Source organism: Dendropsophus ebraccatus, chromosome 1, assembly GCF_027789765.1.
Source record: "Dendropsophus ebraccatus isolate aDenEbr1 chromosome 1, aDenEbr1.pat, whole genome shotgun sequence".
Classification (NCBI taxonomy): Eukaryota; Metazoa; Chordata; class Amphibia; order Anura; family Hylidae; genus Dendropsophus; species Dendropsophus ebraccatus.
Genome location: NC_091454.1, coordinates 196,456,026 through 196,473,409, shown reverse-complemented (window position 1 = coordinate 196,473,409; position 17,384 = coordinate 196,456,026).

Here is a 17,384-nt window from a genome sequence, read left to right as displayed (position 1 = left end):
CACGAAACTGACAGACAAAAACACGTACAATGCATAGCTTTGAATGTGGGAAATAGTAGGAACAGTGCACACAGGACGCCCCCGCCCTAAAAATAGAAGAAAATATATATATATAAAATGGAAAAAATAAAAAAAAATTAAATATATGTATATATATTAAATATGCATCAAAGTAAAGGCACACAAAAGGGAAGCTATATGTATATGTGTGTGTATGTATGTATGTGTATATATATATATATATATATATATATATATATATAATAATCTCACTGAATTTGTACTAATTGGATCCTCTTATCTCAAAATCTGAAATATGAGTGATCTTATAAAAAATATATATATTTATTCCTATTTAAAAAAAACAAACACTTATGTCAGACAAAAACTTTACAAATAGCGGTCACTATGTGTATATGTGTATATAATGTTCAAGGGGACCAAGTACATCTCTTATATTTATTGCACTTTTGTCACCTTTAAAGTTTTTTTATCATAGGCGTGTTTTTATTATTATTATTATTATTATTATTATTATTATTATTATTATTATTATTATTATTATTATGTCTCTTATTCTTTAGTAAACCTCAACTCTATTGCTTTTTTAAAATCCTTGTCATAAGGTGCAGTTACTTTTACACAATTTAGATTGTTATTCATTTATCTTTCACTTATCTGTTCTTAGTCTCCAAAGTCACTTTTTCCTTTGTCAGGGTATGTGCAAACTGAGTAATTCTGACGGAAACTCCGTCACGGAATTCTCAGGTCGCGGACTGCACGCGTCTCCGCCAATGTCATAGACTTCATTTAATGAATGGGCGGATTCTTTCATCCGTCCAAAGAATGAACTTGATCATTCTTTGGACGGATGAAAGAATCCGCCCGTGCACTGAATGGAGTCTATTACACTGGCGGAGACGCGCGGGCTGGCCGCAGTCCGCGAGCGGACGCGAGCTGAGAATTCTGCGATGGAGTTTGCGTCAGAAATACTCAGTGTGCACATACCCTGAGGGTGCCTTCACACAGGACGACTTGCAGCGAAAATCTTGCTGCGAGTTTTGCAGCGAAATCCGCTACAAGGTAAGGTCCTGGCAGGTCCCTGTGAGTACATACTCGCAGCGGTCTGAAAGATTGCTGCGAGTATGTAATTTACCCGCCCGCTTAAAGGGAACCAATCACGCCGAAAATCCATCTTAAGATAAGGAAACATGCTGGCACATCACCCAGCACGTTTCCTAAACATCCCCCTGTAACCTCCGTGCCCCCCTCCATCAGTCAGTTATCTTACTTTGAAGAAGTCCCGCGCTGTATGTAAATTTCTGGCAAGTAGTCACGGTGGGCGGATTTAGTCAAGGTAGGCAGAATCAGTCACAGGTTCTGGGTGTCTGTAATGGCTGTAATCACGCCCAGAGGGGCGTGCTTGAGGTCTGCCTTCCATTCACGTGACCCGGCGGCTTGCGTTTCACGTCGGCGGCGCGCTGACGTCATCCGCACGCAGCGCCGTCGTCTTCCGGAGTCCGCGCATGCGCAGTACGTCGGCGTCGTCTCCCGCCGTACTGCGCATGCGCGGACTACAGAAGACGTCTGCGCTGCGTGCGGATGATGTCAGCGCGTCGCCGACTTGAAATGCAAGCCGCCGGGTCACGTGGATGGAAGGCAGACCTCAAGCACGCCCCTCTGGGCGTGATTACAGCCATTACAGACGCCCAGGACCTGTGACTGATTCTGCCTACCTTGACTAAATCCGCCCACCGTGACTACTTGCCAGAAATTTACATACAGCACGGGACTTCTTCAAAGTAAGATAACTGACTGATGGAGGGGGGCACGGAGGTTACAGGGGGATGTTTAGGAAACGTGCTGGGTGATGTGCCAGCACGTTTCCTTATCTTAAGATGGATTTTCGGTGTGATTGGTTCCCATTAACCCCTTCATTGGTTCCTTCTGTGTGTATACATTACCTTTCTCCTTGCTGCACGGGGTCCCGGCTTTCTGCTCTGCTGCCCAGCCAATCAGTGTGTTGCCCAGCCGCAGCCACTGATTGGCTTGGCGGCAGAGCAGAGACAGGTAATGTATACACACAGCGGGAGCCAATGAAGGAGTTAAGGGGCGGGTGATTTACATATATATTTACAGGGACCTGCCAGGACCTCACCTTGTAGCTGATCTCGCTGCAAAACTCGCAGTGAGATTTCCCGGCCAGTGGTCCTGTGTGAAGGCACCCTAAGGGTGGGTTCATACTGAGGAATTCTCGCGGATAATGTCAGCGGAATTCGGCTGTCTGTCCGCACGCCTTTCCGCCGGCTCCATAGACACCATTCTATGGGCTGGCGTATTTCCCTACCTGCCGAAAGAAGTGACATGTCACTTCTTTCAGGGGATAGCAGAATACGTCGGCCCATAAAATGGCGTCTATGGAGCCGGCGGAAAGGTGCGCTGACAGACAGCGGAATTCCACGGACATTATCCACGAGAATTCCTCAGTATGAACCCACCCTAAGGCTAAGTGCAGACTAAGGAATTCTCACAGATAACTTGACGTGGATTCCACCACTTGTCCCCGTGCACACCCACTTCCATCTCCATCCGTCCCTGGACTCTATTCTATGGTCAGGCAGATTCGGCCATCCGCCCAAAGAATGGCCGAGCGTCGGAATCCGCAGCAAGTTATCAGCTGGGATTCGTTAGTGTGCACGTACCCTTACATGCAGCTCTACACTGCGTTGCCACCCGTCGGTGGTCATCAGGAGTTATCACGTCTAGGGTTCTATCTCCCTCTGTTTTGTGTAGATATACTCCCTTTTGCATGCCATTTCTAAACCACCCCACTCCCCCCCCCAAAAAAAAAAAAAAAAAAAAAAGCTGCAAAACAAAAAATAACAGCAAAGAAAAAATAATTTTTGTTTCTGCTTTTTGGTGTCTTTTACATGATTCTAGATTTTCTATTGAAGAATTGAAAGGGAAAAAAAAACTTCTCTCAGTTTTCCAGTACTGGATCCAGTTTTTCCAGGCACCTGGAGCAGAGTGGCACAGAGTCCAAAGGTAGCCGGCTCACAAGCTGACCGCCGAGACTAGCGAAACGCTTTGATAGTACTGTAAATTAACTGATCCCTATAGTCACAAACGCTGCAGCCAGTTGTTATCTCAGAGTTAATCAGGTAAATAATATCAACAGGTGATATTTTGCCATGGTGTTCCAGTTATGGAAATTGCACCAGGCTATGGGTTCTGCGGTTTTCCACAGAAAAAGTTGGCCTTTTTCATACAGGGGCAAAAATACCAGAAGTCATGTCTATATGCATTTTGGCATTTTTTGCACAATTCTTCAATAAAAATCCTAGAACCACATGACTTGTAATGACAAAAAACAGGACATAAAGCGCCAGAAATAAAAGCAATTTACAATAAAAAAAAGGGAAGATGCCAGAAAAAAACACACAAAAAAACAGGAAAAACTGGATGTAGCTGAGGTTTTTGTTTCTACCTAAAAAAAAATAAAAATCTGCAAATAGGTTCCACTTCTGTTTTTGGCTCAAAAAATGCAGTGGCTCTTTCCAAAAAAATGGCATGCCTTAGTGCAATTCACACACCCCTTTTTTATTAGCTCAGGAAAAGAAGCTCCAAAATTTGGACTTTTTTTGTAGAGATTGTTTTTTGTGCCCTTTTTGTAGGGTTTTTCCAAAACATTGCTTTTTTTATTGTTCGATTTAGTTTGATTGTGTCGGGAACTGCAGCAGCAATTGATCAGAGCAGGGGATTGGGAACTGCAGGGCTTAGATAGCACAGCAGTTCCTGACAAACATTGGTGGCAGATGAGAGGGCCTGTGCCGTCCCTTAGGGAATGTGCACACTGTAGAATACCCGCAGAAATTGTAAGTGGAGTCCTTGCAGCGGTTTTTACTTGAATTTCCGCCTGCCCAATAGACTCGATGATATTCTGAAGCTCAATCCACTGTCTGTTCGAAGAATCAGCATGTCAGCTCTTTGGGCAGATGGGGGACTGAGCTCCAAAATATCATTGAGTCTATGGGACAGATGGATTTTCAAGAGGAGGCCGCAACGCAGCCTCTGCTTGAAATCTCTGCCCAAATTCTGTAGTGTACACAAATTCTGTATACACACCCGTATCAGAAGAAGAACAAAACCAAGCACTCACCGATGAAAGCATCTTCAGTGGGTTTATTCACGTGATGAGCACAGGGAGGGGTAGAGGTGATGGAGGTGTGGGACCTTCCGCAGAGACACCCCTGCACCTCCATCACCTCTACCCCTCCCTATGTTCATCATCTGAATAAACCCACTGAAGACGCTTTGACTGGTGAGTGCTTGGCTTTGTTCTTCTTCTGGTATTACATTGTGTCCTTTTCTGTCCGTGCACCCTGTTTTAAGTCCGTGTGGATTTACAGGTCGGATACAGGCAGTGTTCACTGCTCACAAGTACGACTGCCTTATAGGTAGTGCCGACATCTGCCTCTACTTACCCATAAACATACCCTTACTGCTACCATTCAATGTAAGTGTATATGTAACTTTATTAGAGAAGTGTATTAGCAATGTATCTTTAGTTTCAGAAGTACCCCTTTAACCCCTTCCCCCAGATGAGATTTCTGGAAAATTTGTAGCTCCTCACATTCAAAAAATCATATATTTTTCCACATAATGAGCCATAGTAGGGCTTAATTTTTGTGTGACAAGTAGACCTTTTTAAAGACGTCCTTCATTTTATCATAAAACATACTGCAAAAGAGAAAAAAAAATTGTAAAAAAAAAAAACAACTTAAGGTTTTTTTTTTTCCTACATTGTTCACTTTGCAAGAAAACTGATATAATATCTTTATTCTGTAGGTCGGTATGATTAGTTTACAGTTGCAGTTTATATACTTTTTGTCTTTTGTTTTTACTAACTTTTAAAAATCTATTTTTTTTTTTTTTAAGAATAAAAAAAATGTTTATAAGCTCATATTTTTTTTTCCTAATTTTTTTTTTTGCGTATGGAGACTTGTGGGCTTTTTTTTTGCGCAGTGATCTGTAGTTTTTATTGGTACCAAACTCGGGCGGATGGGACATTTTATTTGCTTTTAATACCATTTTATCTAATAGATGATATGACAAAAAGTATGCAACTTTGGCTTTTGGTATCATTTTTCGTTTGCACAATCACCTTGCAGGATCAATAATTGGATTGTAATTATAATAACTGTAATAATTTAGACAATTCTGCATGCGGTGATATCAAACCTTTTTTATGTTTTTCATTAGAAAAATAGGGAAAGGGGGGTCATTTAAACTTTTATTAGGAAAGGGTTTTTTTGCACTTTTTTTTTTACACTTTTTAAATCCTCCTAGGCAATTATAATATGCAATTATTAGATTGCATGTACTGATCAATGCAATGCTCCTGCAAAGCATTGATCAGTTATATCGGCGCTCTGCTGATTAAGTCTGCCTGAGGCACAATTAATCAGCAGAGAGACCGAGGCTGCGACAGAAGGTAAGTATAACCCTCCATCAGCCATAGCAACTGATCTTGCAACCAGTTCTTTGCTGCAGGGGTGCCGATTGGTTCCCTAACAGGTCTAGCACCTATCAGGTTACACAGTGCATGCTACAATCAATATTGATCGTGGCATGCACAGGGTTTAACTCCAGGGATCTGACTGAAGTCTGCTCCTGGTAGTTGCAGACTGGTGTTAGCTGTAACATACTGCATAAAAAGACATATTGGCAGTCATTAAGAGGTTAAAGGGGTACCCCACTTAAGAAAGATTTAATCCTGTTCAATCCCCCACCCATAATCTAAGCTTGTTTGTAATAGGTTTCTGTTACATGATTTAGGCCCTTTGTCTTCAGCAAATCCTGATTCCTGAAGCTGCAGAAAATCCTTACTTCCTGGTCCACTCTGTCTCCATTTCTCTGTCCTCCCCCTCCCTTCTGAGACCAAAGTCATATGATCTCTGTCTCTTCTGTTGCCAGGCAAACCGTAACACCTTATCTGTAACCCCGCCCACCACTGACATCACTTCAATCAATGAGCACCTGGCCATAGGGTGGGGAGGCAATAGAACAGTGACAGCCACTTGAGCAGTGTAGGGGAAAGGAGACACAGTTGTTTCATCTCTTTCTCTATTTCTAATCTATGTTGATAGATATTTTGTTTGCAGTGTAAAGCAGAAGCAGAATGAGCCATTTCATTTTTTAGCTCTTGGGTGGAATACCTCTTTAGGTTCTGTTGGTGTCTGTTGTGCAATGGCAGCTATATATAGCTATAATGTAAATGTATAGAAATATAAGGGGACATTTATGAAAGTTGGGCATGGGCAGATTTGCCCCTTAGCCATGGCAAGGCGGCAGAAGGCGGCCGAGGCCTCCTCTGGTGCCTCATTTATCATGATTTGCGCTCGCAGGCGTAAATCATGATCCAAATCTACACCTACTGGAGACAGGTGTAGGTTTGGTACGTCAGGCACCCGGCTAGTCGGATTCACTAAGAGGTGTGTGCTTCATAGTGAATTTGGCCTGGTAAAAGGTGACGGGGCCTAAATAACCCCTTAACGACACAGGGCGTATATTTACGGAACCGCGGCTATTAGCTAATAAAGTAATCAGATGCAGCTGTGAAAGCTGATTACTTATGCAGCCCGATCGGTGGTGGTATAGTGGCGGAGATCGCGTGCCCCCCCGGGACGTTGTCCAGGAGGAGCGATCTCCGTGTCTGCTGCCGGCCGGGTTCTGTGCCATAATTGCGCTGATCTCGCCTCGGCACTCGAGTGCCTATCTCATTGATCTATGCTGTATTACTATATACAGCATAGATCAATGAGAGATCAGTGTGCTTATACTAGAAGTCCCCCAGAGGGAATAACCCTAACCCCAGGGGGGCTTCTAGTATAAGTGTAAAAGAAAAAGAAAAAGTGTTATTATTAGTTTAAAAAAAACCTCCCCCTAATAAAAGTTTAAATCACTCCCCTTTCCCCATGTTATAAATAATAATAAATAAATGAATAAATAAACATGTTTGCTATCGCCGTGTGCGTAATAACCCAAACTATTAATTTATCACATTCCTGATCTCGCACGGTAAACAGCGCTTAAAAATCCCAAAGTGCAAATTTGCAAATTTTTTTGGTCGCATCAAATCCAGAAAAATTGTAATAAAAAGCGATCAAAAAGTCGCATATGCGCAATCAAGGTACCGATAGAAAGAACATATCATGGCGCAAAAACTGACACCTCACACAGCCCCATAGACCAAAGGATAAAAGCGCTATAAGCCTGGGAATAGAGCGATTTTAAGTGACATATATTTGTTAACAATGGTTTGAATTTTTTACAGGCCATCAGATACAATATAAGTTATACATGTTATATATCGTTGCAATCGTAACGACTTAAGGAATATATATAACATGTCAGTTTTACCCCAGGGCGAACGGCGCAAAAACAAATACCCCCCAAATAAACAAAATGCCAGGGTTTTTTTTCAATTTCACCACACATTGATTTTTATTTTGGTTTTGCAGCGTACTTTATGAAAAAAATTTAGTCTGTCATTGCCAAGTAAAATTAGTGGCGCACAAAATAAGAGCTCATGTGGGTTTCTAGGTGAAAAAATACAAATGCTATGGCCTTTTAAGCACAAGGAGGAAAAAAAAAGTGCAAAAATGCAAGTTGGCTCTGTCCTTAAGGGGTTAAAGACTGACGTACTTGTCTTTAATTAGGCCCCACCCCCTGATCATTAGGCCCCACCTCTTTATTAAAAAAAAAACAAAACATTGTGTATATGTACCACAGCTGCTGGTTCCCGGGCTTTTCGCTCTCTGCCGCTGTCATCTTTTTCACATCATCTGCTGACATGCCATTCCTACCTAAAATGGCGGCTTAGAATAGACAGCAGTATTCTGAGCTATTCAGTATGCCGAGCGGCCATTTCCTATGGGAAGGGCATGTCAACGGATGTTGTAAAAACTATGAGAGTGGCAGAGAGCAGGCAGCCCAGGAACGAGCAGCTTTGGCAGCATTTCAGATTATGAGTATATATACTGCATCCATGTTTTCCTGGTGGTCCTAGGGCAGCATCCAACCTCTCCAGCTGATGGGAGTCATAACCTTACATGATGGAGAGGGCAGTCACATTACCTGCCTAATAACGCTGTGATACTTTTCTAGACCCTATTTGGTTATATTATATTTTTTCATATTTTATTTTGTAGGAAAGCGCTGTTACACGTTAAAGTACCTAAATGACAATGCTGGAACAGCTCCATCGTGAGTCATATTAGTCATAGTGCTTACTGTCAGACTCCTTTTTGTACAAGCTAATATGACTACCATACGTGACATTTTAGAGCAACATGATGTGACTAAGAACCGAATGGTTTATCGTATTGCAGGTGCATCACACACAAAACTGTACACGATTTAAAGGGACTTTCTTGGCGTACAAAAGCTGATGTGACCCAGTTACTAATTATAGACCCCCTGTACTCTTCCTAATCTACGTGTCTTTGAGATAGATATGTCAATAGCCACCAGATGAGACCTATGACCTGTCCTGTGGATAGCTCATCATTAAAGTTTTCTAAAAATCCCTTTAAACATAACACAATGCCTATTAAGCTCCGGTGCGCATGGTTCTCATTGAGGAGATCCAGCAGATTTTTGCACTTTTACAGGCAATGCTCCATAGGAAAACAGTATACAAATGAGCTCTCATCTGAAAGTTATCGTCATCGTGAGCCATTTTGCTATTAAAGGGGCTACTTTCTAGTAAGATTTGTAAAGTGCCATAAAGCAATGCATTTTGTTGCAGAAAGCTCTATATTCGCTTATGCCTTTCCCCAATTGATCAGTTTAGGGTTCAGTGCTACCCATGTATAATGTGCATTTAATGGATACCATTGGCACCTTGGCATGATGCCATCTTGAGTCCCATGGACATAGAAGCCGCCAACTCACACTGGTATATTTGAATTAAAAGAACCACCGATCACATCTGTCAGATTCCAAGATCACTGCTGACTGCTGGGGAATCACTGACCCCACCAATCACCAGAATGGAGGTCTCTTGTCCCCCTGAGTGACTGGAGGAGCAAAACCCTACCTACTTGGACCCTTTATAGAACTATAGTATGGGCATCAGACTATGGCAGCAGATGGAGAAGACTGACAGAAAACAAGATGGCTTCTTCTTTAACAGAGAGCCATATTCCAGCACTGCATGAAAACTGAAGACCCCAGGCTGTAGCCCATACCTTGCTTCCTATAATCCTGTGCTGTATGGCGGTGATAAACATGCAAATTGCCCAAATAATGCGCTATAACAAAGCACTTTAATATTGGCTTTGAAATCTTTCCTTAAATATTTGCTTTGTAGAGCAATGAGCTTATCAGCATTGACAGAACATGTTATTTCTACAAAGACGGGAACAGAAAAGATGCAATTTATGTATAACCTGCACCGTACTATAGCAGGTAGTTGTATGGGCCAGCATGCTAGCTGGTTATGTGTGATCTCCCCCCATCTCAGTAATGTAGACTATAGGGCAATAGACCCGCATAAGCATGGTAATCATCATTTATGGAGCGCTATCTGCAGCAGCACACGCAGAGGGCATGCTAACAGTATGGCAGGAAAGGCAAAGGATATTGAAATAATACTACAATAATGATCAGTATTATGGTCTTATTATATTTGTAGTTGAGGGATTGTGGTTGGCACTTTGGGCTTTCTGGGTGGCACTAGCACTCCGAGACATTGTAGTTGGCACTGAAAGGCTAATATACCTGGCACTAGGAATGTTCTTTAATGAATGCCATGCTTCTAGTCTTAAAAAGAAGTTCTACAGCAACCATGGTGTCTAGTTAAAGGAATGATGTATAAATAAAAATTACAAGTCAACTTAGGGCCCTATTACACCAAACGATTATTGGCCGTACTTGGCTGATTACCGGCCATTCCAGACAATGATCATTTGATGTAATAGCGCCTGTTAAAAGACCGTGATCAGCCGTCATGCATAATGTTGGATGATTGTGGTCTTTTATAAGGTTGAAAAATCACGATAGCAACAGTCTAAGGCAGCCCCTCCTGCTACTCCCCACACCTCTACAGCTAGAGCGCACGGGACCCAGGGAGAAGCGGACTGCAGCAGCAGCCCAGGAGCATGGATAGGTAAAGTATAACGTTTAAGCAAGGGCTGCAAGGGCATCGGTAACGATGTCCCTGCAGCCCTTGTTAAATGGTTATCGGTCCGTGTAATAGGCCCAGTAAACGAGCGCCGATCTAGCAGATTGGCACTCATTTACAGGTATAATCGGGCCCCCATCGGCCCTTGTAATACCACCCTTAATGTTACATAATTAATTACAGTGATACAGTGACCTTCAGAACATTTAAATACTATGGTATTAGACTGATACAGCCATATCAGTTCAGCGGTGTACTGTTCTAGCCTTTCGGCAACTCACTGTATCATAATGAATTATAATGTAGGGAGTCTCATAGAGTTCAATCCCTGATATACAACAAGATTACGGACCATGTATCATGGACGTGTGAATCTGGCCTAAAGCTGGTCATGCACACAACATAAATGCCCTGAAGTCTTGATAAATATGAACACTTTCTGGGCATGTATATTTATTCAGTGCCGCAGAGGGAGACCAGCTGCGGCCAGATATCACCAGAAGCAACTTACCTGTTGGCAGAACTAAAATCCTGGCATGTTATATTTTCAACATGCTGATTCACGTTTCCCCAAAATCTGCCAATGGGTGACGCCCCACATGAGAGTATGTAGGAGCTGCCAAAACACAACAATCACTGAACTCTGGGAGATCAGTGAAAAAAATCCAAGGGAGTACTCCCTCAAGAGTCTCCACTGATTGCCCCCTACAAAATTTGAATATGCAAAGAAGGGGTCCGTGGAGCCTCAGTTGCGAGTCTCAAAACACGGGAATTGCCAGATATCCCTCTCTACAGAGAAGGAAGCCTGTTTCCAAGGGGGGCCTCCCAGTGGGGAGAACACCAAACCACCCTGATACGTAGTCCCTCAGGTCCTCACTCTGTTGCGAGCATTGGGACATAAATAGGGAAACACCAGGGTGGCCCCTATAAGTCAAAGTCTAACTCTGTTGCGAGTGTAATGACATAGGACAAGGGTTACCAGGGCTAGGCATCCATCCACAGACAGCTTCCTTCTTTGGATAGAGGGATATCTGGCCATTCCCATGTTTTAAGACTCGCAACTGAGGCTCCACGGACTCCTTTTTGCATAAGCACAAAAGGCTAAGAAAGTAGCTTATATATGTAGCCCTGGCGGAAAGTCCGGCAAAATCAATATGTTCTTTTGTTGTTAATATAATAATGTCCTAAGAAATCCTTTATGATATGGTATTGTGACAACAGGGTTCGACTTTCTCAACTTACGGGAGGTGCTTCTACCTTTCTTTCTCTGACCCAGCTTGGTGACTCTTGGCCCAGTAGACATCTGTCATGGCTCGAATACCTCCAGTTGAGGTCATGGTTGGAATACCTCCAGTTGAGGTCATGGTTGGAATACCTCCAGTCGAGGGCATTTTTAACCTCACCACAATATCCTCCTGCATTTGGCCATGACGCCCTTCGGAGATCTTGCTTTACAAATGGGCCTTCTGTGTAAACTACTTTCTACAGTTTATGACAACTCTGAAAGCTTCCACTCCTCCTTCTTCTGTGGTTGCTTGGGAGAGAGAACTAAATTGGCGTCCTCCTGACTGGGCGAAATCGTACATACTCCTGCCTAAACTGCCCATGGTATGTCATGCCCAAGAAAACAATGATCAAATTTAGTCCTAATGGTATAGGTACCCTTCTCTCCTACACTTTGCATTACCTTCTATGTCAGATCTATGTTGGCGCTACAACCAAAAAGGTTGGAACTATGTTACATATATGATGGGAATGTCCCCTTCTCCTTGTCTTCTGGACAAAGATTTTCTCTTTATGTACCAAACTTATTGGCGGTCTTATTGAGGCATCGTATTAAGGCATGACTTGACCCCAATGGAGAAATATCCAATATATATGCAGAATTTCCAACACCAGGACTGACATGCTATCTGCACCACACATCAATTGTTGCACAGATTATTGCTGAATCTTTATGCAGCATGCAAATCCATTTGTGGTACATCTGGAGTATTATGTGACCCTAGTTGAAGGGTCATTGATAGAGATGAGCGAACCTGGAGCATGCTCGATCCGAACCCGAACTTTCGGCATTTGATTAGCGGTGGCTTCAGAAGTTGGATAAAGCCCTAAGGCTATGTGGAAATCATGGATATGGTCATTGGCTGGATCCATGTTTTCCAGACAACCATAGAGCTTTATCCAAGTTCAGCAGCCCCAGCTAATCAAATGCCGAACATTTGGGTTCGGATTGACTCGAACCCGAACCTGGTTCGCTCATCTCTAGTCATTGACTGATATGGATTAATCGCCAGTCTGTTTAGAGAGTGGAACATCCATCAATACCCCAGAAATCCTGAGAAACTATCTGGCTCCTGGTTTTAATCAGACAAGATAAATATGAGTTAGAATTAGCACAAGAAGTACACCGGGAAAAGCCACCGAGCCATTCCGGATGACACTGTACCCATAAGATGTGCACTGTTCCAGAACTGCAGCATAGGAGTGAATGCATTTGGATGTGTACACAGCGGAGAAACAAAGGAAGTAGATTTTTATTAAATCCGGCATATGTAACTGAAATAATATACTAATGACTTGTAAAGGGCACTGGGTAAATAGTACAACTCAGTCCTGGTGAAATTAGACACCGGTGTCTGCTGTAAGTACCACCTCACCCTGCAATACGCTTGATTTAACCTCTTGAGAAGCAGGCACGCCAGGCGTCTAGTTTTTTCTAAATCATTTGTGCATTTTACTAGATTTATCTACTTAACAAGTATATTGTAGGTGGGTCAAGCAAAGAGAGAAGGCTGAGACACAGAGCTGCCACCACGTCGTAACCATACTGGACATTTGGGGTGTTCCTAGGAATGGGCACACTAACCTGGACAGAGGATATTTGCTTGCATGTTATCGCCTATAAAGTCTATTCATTCGCTATAACTGTGTGAGTCCTACGCAGTCTCTCTGAAGGTTGGCGACAGGTGAATGTGGGTCCTATTTTGGACTCTTTAGCCTGTTTGCTATGCCATTGCTGTCAACAGAACTACAAGCAAGAGATGTCACCAAGTTGTTCAAGCCTAAAGGCTATGTTAGATTGTAAGCTCTAATGCTGCGTTTACATGGAACGATTATCATTCGAATTTTCGCAATAACGATCGCATTAAAGCAGTAATCGTTCCGTGTAAACACAGCAATTGATCAAGCGACGAGCGAGAAATCGTTCATTTTCAACATGTTCTCAAATCGTCGTTCATCGTTTGTTAAAAATTTGCAGATCGCTTTGTGCAAACAGTCTTTCAAAGATTCACCCTATGTGAAAGGTGGGCTTAAGCGATCTTAAAAACTATCCCAATAACCATTTTTCGAACGATTTATTCGTCTAAACGCTAATCGTTATAAAAACCAAGTTGTTGCTTCAAAATAGTTAAACGATTGGGCGAATTATCGCTCCGTGTAAACACAGCATTACGGGCAGGGTCCAATGTTATTGCTGATACTCATTAGGTCTCATTTCTTTGTTGCTCACCCCAGTTGTAAAGAACTGATAAACATGGTGCTATATGAATGGGGTTTTTAAAGCAACATTCACATGTAGAAGAAAGTATCTGCTTGGAACCTAGAGCATGTTGCAGAAGCTCATCTCCTACAACAGCCTTACTGATATTTATGTCAGACATTTCCCTCCTAACCCTATGCGCCACTGACTGAGATTCCTTGAATTCCATGTAACTACCCTGCCTAATGCACTACAGTAATAGAGCCAAAACTAGGTAAACACCCACATTAACTGCTCTATTTCCCCCCTTCTAGAATCCCCCTAACATCCTAGCCAAAAGGTTGAAACTCAGTCATATACTTCATCCAGCCATGTTTTCCAGGACTCCATAGGGCTGCATCTACCTTCCCCTGTAATCAAATGCCGCATGCCCGGGTCCCGACAAACCCAAACGTGCTCGAGGTTCACTCATCTCTAATCATCAGTCCTTCACAGGTGGAATCTGCCATCCCCTATTTTAAATATTTGCCTACTTACAGGTCAGACATATCCTTGAAATGCTTCTGGAAGAAGATAATAAGGTTCTATAATGTAAAAAAAAAAAGGGTTCTCCAGTTCCCCCCAGCCCCATGGTGCGCCTCTTCCTTCCTGACCCTGACGGATTTGACTCTATACACACACATGCTTCTTGTTGAAATGTTGCAGTACACAAAACAGTAATTGCTAGGAACTGGCTTCTCTTTCGGAGCGGCTGACCACAGTAAATAACATGATGTGATTTCTATTATATCGTCCGCTTAATTTCAAAAGAATATGGGAGAGATGGTTTCAGTCTCCCATGACCACCTATCTCCCCCAGAGCATGTTATATAGCTCCACCACCCAGTCCTTGAAGGGAATGCCACCAAATTTTTTTTCTATTGATTGGAGCCAAATACTGGTTTCTATTGTCTTATTGCTGTTTTTTTTTTTTAAATTTCATTTATTATTATTATTATTATTATTATTATTATTATTGGGACCATCATATTGTCTGACTGCAAACACCATGCTTTTCAGCTCAGACCATAGGAAATGATAGTCTAGAGCTGACTACTGAGTTCTGTGCGAAAGTTCTGTAACAAAGATGTATTCCTACCTGACCCTCTGGTTAATATTAGAGTGTAGAGCCACACCTCCAACTGGTCACACTTAGTTGTCAATTTATTCAGAAACTTGTAATAACAGAGGGCAGCATGCATGCAGAATATGTCCATGCCCTGGCCCACTGTAGCCACCAGGGTTAGGACAGCTCCCATCCCGCCTGGCACATTTGTGTATTCATATTATAGGTGCAAATCTATAGAACTGAACTGTCAGCAGTAGTCGGGCCGGGATTTGTGTACATAATATGGATGCAAAATATGGTCATATTATGCTTGTGTGAAACCAGCCTGATGCTATTAACATCTCTACAGGAAGCTCGGACCTAACTCCTGTAGTCATTTACCTATTTTCTGTAAGCCATACAAAGTCTTTTTTTTTTTTACTTTCTTTCTTGTTTATAATCATTTTTATTTGTTGATGTTTGCAGTTTGCAACATATTGCAGTTTTCATACTTGCCACTAGGTGTCAGAGTATGAAAAATACAATTACTGGTTAAGGGGGACTATTCTTACACGCAGGACCTGCTGCAAATGTCAGTGTAGTTAAGTAATTGAACACAACATTAGCTGTGTGAACCGACCCTAACATTGGAACACAACATTAGCCGTGTGAACCGACCCTAATAAGGAATAGCTTATTTTACTTTGACTATAAAGTATATAAATGTATTAGTAATAGAATAACTCTCTTGTACTGATGGGGCAACCATAAAAAGGGGTACATATATATATATATATATATATATATATATATATATATATATATATATTATGATTATTATTATTTCTTTTTTAAAGTACCCTTGATTCCAGAGTGCTATACAAGTGATAGGGGTAACAAGCAGGAACATTACAAGAGCAAAACATGTTATATGAATAAGGTAAATGGCAGACTGGTACATGGGGAGAGAGGACCCTGACTGTGAGGGCTTACAATCTAGAAGATAAGGGGAGAGAGACGGAAGGTAAAGTGCAGCCAGTCAAAGTGTGATACAGAATTATTATAGGTTGCAGTCTACTTTGAAGAGATGGGTTTTCAAGTTACTTTTGTAGGTCTTGATGGTGGGTGAGAGCCGGATGTGTCGGGGTAGCAAGTTCCAGAGTATGGGGGAGGCTCGGGCAAAGTCTTGGAGTCTGTTGTGCGAGGTACAAACAAGGAGGAGCACAAAAGGAGGTTGTTGGAGGATGAAAGGTTGCATGAAGGATGCGGCTTATCAAGTCAGAGATATACGGAGGGGACAGGTTGTGGACGGCCTTGTATGTCCTGGTCAACAATTTAAAAACCCTTTCAAGCAAAAGTCAGTAAATTTACTGACCTGCTTCAGATGCTCACTGTTTAGACAAACAGTGACCGGAAGCTGCAACTAAACTTTCAGCTGATAGCTGACAGTTTAGTGTAACTGCCACTGGACCCCCAAAGGGGGTCCAGCATCGGCAATTGCTGGCTTTGGTGGATCAGTAACGGTAATTGGTTTTGTAAAAAACACATAGGATTACATTGGAATCTCTGGAAAGAAAATGCAAATTTTAACTTTTCACTCTTACTTTGCAGTTATTCCTGTGAAATGCAGAAAGGGTTAAATAACTGAATGTAAATTTAAATACTTGAAAGAGTGAAGATTTCAAAATGGGTTGAGTTTTGGGGGGGGCTTTAGTATACAGGCCTCTAAACTATACTCCAAAACTGAACTGGTGCCTAAAGAATTTCTGAGTTTGAAATTTTCACGAACATTTTGAAAATTGCTACTAAACATTTACGGCCTCTAACATCCCAAATAAGTAAAAGCATGTTCACCAAATGCTTTTAAAATAAAGTAGACATGTTATAGATATGAATGAATAAATAATGAATGTAGTATTACTATTTTCCTTATTGGCAGAGACTTTCAAATGTAGAGAATGCACTTTTTTTTACATTTTTAACAACATTTTGGAGTTTTTTCACAAAAAAATTCTAAAGCTATCAACTCAAATTTACCACTAACATAAAGTAGAATATGTAACAAAAAAACAATCTTGGAATCAGAAGGATTGGTAAAAGCATTCCCAAGTTATTGATGAATAAAGTGACACAGGTCATATTCATAAAATTTGCCTTGGTCCTGAAAGGGTTAATATAAATCTGCTGGGTAACAGGGAGACAGTGAAGGGATTGGCAGAGGCGAGAGGCAGAGGCAAAGCGAGGGGAAAGGTGGATTAGTCGGGCAGCAGAGTTAAGGAGAGACTGGAGAGGAGCAAGGGAGTTAGATGGAAGGCCAGAGAGGAGGATGTTACAGTAGTCCAAGCGGGAAATAATGAGAGCATGGACCAGCAGTTTTGTATAGTCAGGGGTGAGAAAAGAGCAGATTCTGGTAATGTTTTTCAGGTGGAGGCGGCAGGAGGTGGTCAGGGCCTGAATGTGCAGTTTAAAAGAAAGGGTGGAGTCAAAGGTGACCCCAAGGCAGCGGACTTGGGGGACAGAGGACAGAGTGCAGCCATTGATTGTGATTGAAAGATTAGATGGGGGGGGGGGGGGCGAGATGGGGGAAAGATGATTAGTTCTATTTTGTCCATGTTGAGTTTTAG